Below are 6,429 nucleotides of genomic sequence, written 5' to 3' on the forward strand. Positions count from 1 at the left end.
CACACAAGGTTTGTGACCAATATATCCTACATTTTCCATAGGCACCAGAATCCCCAGCACTGTCTGAATTCTAAATGAAATAAATAAATAAATAAATATATATATATATACATGTATATATATATATATATGTGTGTGTGTATATATATATGTATATATATATATTTTTTGGGGGGGCGCCTGGGTGGCTCAGTCGTTAAGCATCTGCCTTTGGCTCAGGGCATGATCCCAGAGTCCTAGGATCGAGCCCCGCATCAGGCTCCCTGCTCTGCTGGGAGCCTGCGTCTTCCTCTCCCACTCCCCTTGCTTGTGTTCCTTTCTCGCTGGCTGTCTCTCTCTCTGTCAAATAAATAAATAAAATCTAAAAAAAAAAAAAAAAAAAAAAAAAANAAGCAGCAGCAGCTAGGAGAATCCAGCTGTAATATATATATATTAATTTGGGAGAAAAAAGGATGCATTCAGGTATGGCGTGGAGGATCAGACTTTTTCTCTGGAATTTCTCAGGCCGTAAACTCCAGTATCTCCTGTTGGATGTCCCACGTCTATGCCTTTGTTTTCACTCACTTAAGCTTGAGGCAGAAGGTATGGCTTTTATAATCGCTAAGACACGTGATAACCTTGGCAGCCTGGCTTGCTGGCCATAGGCAGAAAAGACAACTCTGAATCAAACTGGGTATAATTCTGGTTCTGCCAGCATGGACGTGAGTGGAACTGCAGATCTTAATGAAAATCTGAAGAGGCCAGCACAATTCAACATTCAGACATTTTTCCAGTGTGTCCCCAAGATCTCCATCTAGGATGGATGCATGACCCAAATCTCAAGATACAATAGAAGACCATTTAGCCAGCTGATTTGATATCACATAACAGGGATTTCCAACTCCCCAGCCAAGGACTGTCAGATCCCCACTGCCCCCATTTCACTTTGGTTCCACCACTCTAGAGTCTGCACACCCCATTCCATTTTTGTATTAGAACGGGTTGGGTGACAGGTGATAGAAACCAACACAAACCAGCTTAAGCAAGAAGGAATTGAGAGCTGTAGTGGTATTATTGACTTTAGGCAGGGCTGAATTCAAGGGTTCAAATAACTGTCACTCCATCTCTCCGAGCTCTGCTTCTCCTTGTGCCTTGGTCCCATTCTCTTTCCTGCCACAGACACACTTTCTCCATGTGGCAGAGAGAGCCGGATGCCAGCAGCTTCAATATCATATGCTCCTAGCACCATGGCCTCAAAAGCAAGAGAGCTTTGAGGAGAAAACTGATTGGCTCTACTAAGGCCACGAACTCATTCCTGAACTAATCACTTTGGGGAGGGTGATGGAGTCCCCTGCCTGGCCCAATGGGTCATGCATCCATCTCTGTGGGGTGAAAGGGGGAGGGGGCGGAGGTGGCATCGTGACTCTCAGCCCCATCGAGGATTTATGGAGTGTAAAGACATGTCCTGCAGGGTCTGTAAGAATGTGTGATTTGACTTGGCTGGAGTTTAGGATGCAGGCGAAGGAGTAGTGTAAGTCAGATGGGAGCCAGGTCCATAGAAAGGGTATCAGTTTCATCATGGGGGCAGGAAGGAGCCATTGAAGGGCTTTAATAGAGGAGTGACCTGATCAGATTTGTGTTTTAAAAAGATTCTGCTGGACAGCTAAGTGGAGAATAGACCAGAGGAGTAGATATTGGGATAGAGGGTCTAGTTAGGAGGACAGTGCAATGGTTCTGGTGAGGAAGAGTAGGAATATAAAGGAGAAATTGATTTAAGATGTATTCAGAGGTAAAATGTAAGATGTTTACAAGATACAATTGGTTTTGTTTAGATGAGGGTGGGAGAAGTCGAAGCTGCTTCTCTCTCTAAAAAAATAAAAAGATTCTGCTGGACAGCTAAGTGGAGAATAGACCAGAGGAGTAGATATTGGGATAGAGGGTCTAGTTAGGAGGACAGTGCAATGGTTCTGGTGAGGAAGAGTAGGAATATAAAGGAGAAATTGATTTAAGATGTATTCAGAGGTAAAATGTAAGATGTTTACAAGATACAATTGGTTTTGTTTAGATGAGGGTGGGAGAAGTCGAAGCTGCTTCTCTCTCAGACTGAACAAGTCATAGATGCTATTTATGAAGTAGGAACACAGAAGAGATGCAGACGAGAAGATGTGTCTGCCTACGAGACGTACAAATGGAGTTGTCTAAAAGGCAGCTTATCCAAAAGACAGCTTGAAGTTCAAGAAGGAAAGGAGGGAAAGATACATTTAAGAGTCCTAGTCACCTGCAGTCAGGGTGCCACACAGGATGATTTAAACAGAAAAGCCATTTGCTGAAAGGGCACTGGGTGGGTCATAGTATTGCCAAGCAGGACATGCAAATTTGGGAAATGAGTGGGAACAACGGGAGGCCAGTCCACCAGAGCACAAGCCAAAGTCAGATGTCAGAACCAGATAGTGAGGATACTGTGGATTTCATCATCAGTGGGTGCTTGATGTCACCACCAGTCCCATAGCACTACAGCCCCCCAAGCATGGGGGAGAGCTGACCCTGCTGTGACCACTGCCAGGATGAATTCTCCATGGTTCTATTTCTCTGAATCAGTTACTCCAGAATCTACATTTCTGGAGGCTACTTGGTCAGGCCTAGGTCACATGCCTCTGTCTTAGCTGCCGACCTTCTCAATGTCTGTCATGGAATGTAGGCTCTGCTTATCTCCAAGACTTGTAAGAAGGAAGGGGAATCAGATTCTGAGAGGCCCCAAATTACCAAGGTCTGCTTTGGGTCGGTGCTGTGGAGGTCACTGGGAAGGGTGAGAAGATGAGGAATTGGTGTGGACTAAACTGTTTTCTCATTTTGGGGGAAGATTTTTATTTTTAAGTAATCTCTACACCCAATGTGGGGCTCAAACTCACAACCTCGAGATCAAGAGTCACATGCTCTACTGCCTGAGCCAGTCAGGTGCCCTGTTTTCTCATTTAAATAGTGAACGACACAAAAGGAGTCCATGAAGGATACTGTGGAGTGTAGTGAGTGTAGGAAGAAACCAGAATTGTGTAGCCCATAGGAGCTAAGAGAAAAAAGGGGTACAGGGTCAGGGTGATCAACAAAGCTAAATGACATCAAGTGGTCAAATAAGTTAAGCTTGAACATTTCCAGTGGATCTTTCAGTTCAGAAGTCATTTGCAACTTCAGTGAAAGTATTTTCAGTAGAGATTTTGGGAAGAGGTCACTAGATCTAAGCACTAGATTTGGAGTACCTGGGTGGCTCAGTCGTTAAAGAGTCTGCCTTCAGTTCAGGTCATGATCCCAGGGTCCTGGGACCCAGCCCTGGGCTCCCTGCTCAGCGGGAAGCCTGCTTCTCCCTCTCCCACTCCCCCTGCTTGGGTTCCCTCTCTTGCTGTCTCTCTCTCTGTCAAATAAATAAATACAATCTTCAAAAAAAATAGATTTAAGCACCTGATTGAAAGAGTACATGGGAGGTGAGGAAGTGGAGATGGAGAGTCACACTACTCCCTAGAAGCTTGTTGAAGGCAAGAAAAAGTGTGCAACAGTCAGTAGCGTGCGGGATTAAAATTGGATTTTTTTTTTTTTTTAGGTTGGGCCACTTATCAAGTTTATGTGCTGAGATAAAAAGTCAGGGGAGAGGGAAAAGTCGAATATCCATGAAGGAGAGGCATAAGTGAAGGAGCAAAGTTCCTGAAGAGACAGAAGGGAATGAAATCCACATCACAGTGAAAGGACTAACCATGGATTTGAAGGGAGACCTCTCTTCTGAGAAAAAAAGGGCGGGAGATTTTCAGATGCTTGGAGGGGACTGGAAACTAAGGCAGTTTCTTCCCTCTTGCCTCCATTTTTTCTGGGAAGCAGAATGGGGGATGGTGGCAGAAGCTGCCATGTGTAAGGACTGCTGAGTACACTATGGACCCAACTGAAGAGACTGAATTTGTAGTAGCTCTGCCCTGGATCCATGTTAAGTTAGCTTAAAAGATTTATTCTAGATAAATGTGACTCACAGACCCCAAGGTCAGAGGGCCTCACAAAGGGCCTGGGAAGCTTTCAGGAACCAGGGACCAAACCCGCCATTTCTGGTCTGTGCCTCTAGATGGATCATTTTCTCCCTGCAGGCAGTCTTTCTTCATCTCTCATTCCTCATAGTAGCTGGGAGGGAGATGACCATAGCTCCTGAGTTTTTATCTCTTCTGTTCAGAAAACCAGTTCAGTCAGAATCATAATCTCTCATCCCTAATCCAAAATTCCCAGGAGAGAACATTTGCTTAGCACAGCTTGGATTAGGAATCCACTCACAGTTCAAAAAAGCTCAGCCACCGTGCCAGGGGTCACAAAACAAACACGGCCCTGGGGCCTACAGATCTGGAGGGCGAGTATAGAAAATATAATTTCCGGGGTGCCTGGGTGGCTTAGATGGCTAAGCGTCTGCCTTCAGCTCAGGTCATGATACCAGGGTCCTGGGGTCGAGCCCCATATCAGGCTCTCAACTCAGTAGGGATCCTGCTTCTTCCTCTCCCTCTGCTGCTCCCCTGCTTGTGCTCTCTCTCAAACGAATAAATAAAATCTTAAAAAAAAAAAGAAAATATAATTTCCGAAGAATAGGGTTCATGGGCTGGACTAACTCAAAACAGTGTCCATTCACAAGCTCAGTTCTGCAGGATTGGGTGATTTCCCTTATCTTGGTTTAGGATGGGAGAGGAGAGGAGGTTAATGGCTGGAATGACCCAAGATTTTGATTTTAAGGGCAAACATATTAACAAAAATGTGATAAAAGTAACTGACCATAGGATCTGGGCTGGTTAGGAAAAGAAGTGAAGTCAGGAAGATACTGATAAACCATGAGGTAGTCAAGACTCTCGTGATTCATGAGTAGAAGAGCCGGTGGCATGAGATGGGAGGGGGTGAAGAGGGGAAATCCTGGAAGGTTGTATAATACTGGATTTTGACATTTTACTCATGGGGACAGACCCCCTCTGCTTACCCAAAGTGCTTGTGTTCAAACACAGCCAGGCATGTAACGGCTTTTAAATGCTGTTATGAGGCCCTTGCTGGGGAACTGTTTTAGGGAACAGAGTCAACTCCTTCCCCAACTACTCTGAACTTCTACATTCTGAGACTAAGGCCATAAGCCCTGTTATTTTATATTGCTCTGGCTTTTTTTCAGTTATTATGAGCAATGGGCGTAACAAACTGATACTAAGACAGTGTTGTGGTCCAGGCTGAGAGCAAGGTGAAAAGACGGGTGGGGGGGGCATCAAAAGGAGGGAATCAGAAAGGAGATGCTGAGGATATCCAAAAGTAAAAACCACCACCAGGAAAATCCTGACTGCAAGGCTGCTGAGGAGGGACAGATATGACATGCCTATATTACTCAGGGCAAAGCCTTCTTTGAGTGTGCTGTATCCAGCTAAAAAGAGGGAGCGAGGAAGGAGAGTAGATCTAAGATAAACCTTTCCCCGTTAGTGCTGATGGAAAAGAGGGGCATATGGGAGCCCTGACACCCAATTCTAAGGATGAAGGGAGATGCGGCCATGTCTGAGATTAACAACCATAATAGCCACAATTATAGCTTCCACTTATGGACTACTTCCTAGTCGCAGGTTCTTACATACATTATGTTGAACCGTATGACATTCCCACTATTTGACTCTTTATAGACTACAAAATGGCAATTTCATAAGGGTCAAGCTATTACCTTATTTCATCCTCACCACAACAACCCCATTAAAAGGTATTACTGCCCCCACTTTACAGATGAGAAAACTAAGACTCAGAAAGTGAAAGTCGTGGTTTGAGGCTGAACAGTCCGCAAGTACTGAAACCAAGCTCTGAACCCAGATTGTTTAAATACAAAGTCAGTGCTTTCCGGCATGCCACAGCTACCAGAGGAGCAAATGAGTTAACCTTAAGAAAAGAACCGGAGGTGTTTGACTCCCCCATTGCAAACCAGAGATTTTTGGAACCCGCGAGGTGTCAGGAAGCCCTTCTCGATCTCTACCTGCGGCCCGGCCTCCAACGCGGAGAGGCAGCCGGGACGGTCTTCCCTGTTCATTCCTCCCAACCACACGGGGCGCCAAGTGCCGTCAGTCTCTTTCTGAAGGCTCTCCGCGCACCCCCAGAGCCCCTCGTTCTTCCACTCACCCGCCCCAGCCGAAGGCGCAGGCGCCACCTTCGCCCGCTCCGCACCCCTCCCAACCAGCAAGCACCGCGCAAGCGTCAGAAGCCTGGCGTCCGGGGCGGTGGCGCGCCCAGAAACAGGCCACATGGCGATTGGGCAGGAGCCGGTCACGTGACTACGGTGTCGCCGCGCGAGCGTGCGCAGAGTGGCTCTGCGCGCCCGTGACGGAACGACGAGGCGTGGGGGTGCGCGACCTCGCCCGCCCGGCCCGGCCCCCGCCCCTTGGCCTGCCGCTCCGCCCCCGCGGGGCGTCCCGGGCCCGCTCA

The sequence above is a fragment of the Ailuropoda melanoleuca genome, chromosome 5, assembly GCF_002007445.2.
Source record: "Ailuropoda melanoleuca isolate Jingjing chromosome 5, ASM200744v2, whole genome shotgun sequence".
In the NCBI taxonomy this organism is placed as follows: domain Eukaryota; kingdom Metazoa; phylum Chordata; class Mammalia; order Carnivora; family Ursidae; genus Ailuropoda; species Ailuropoda melanoleuca.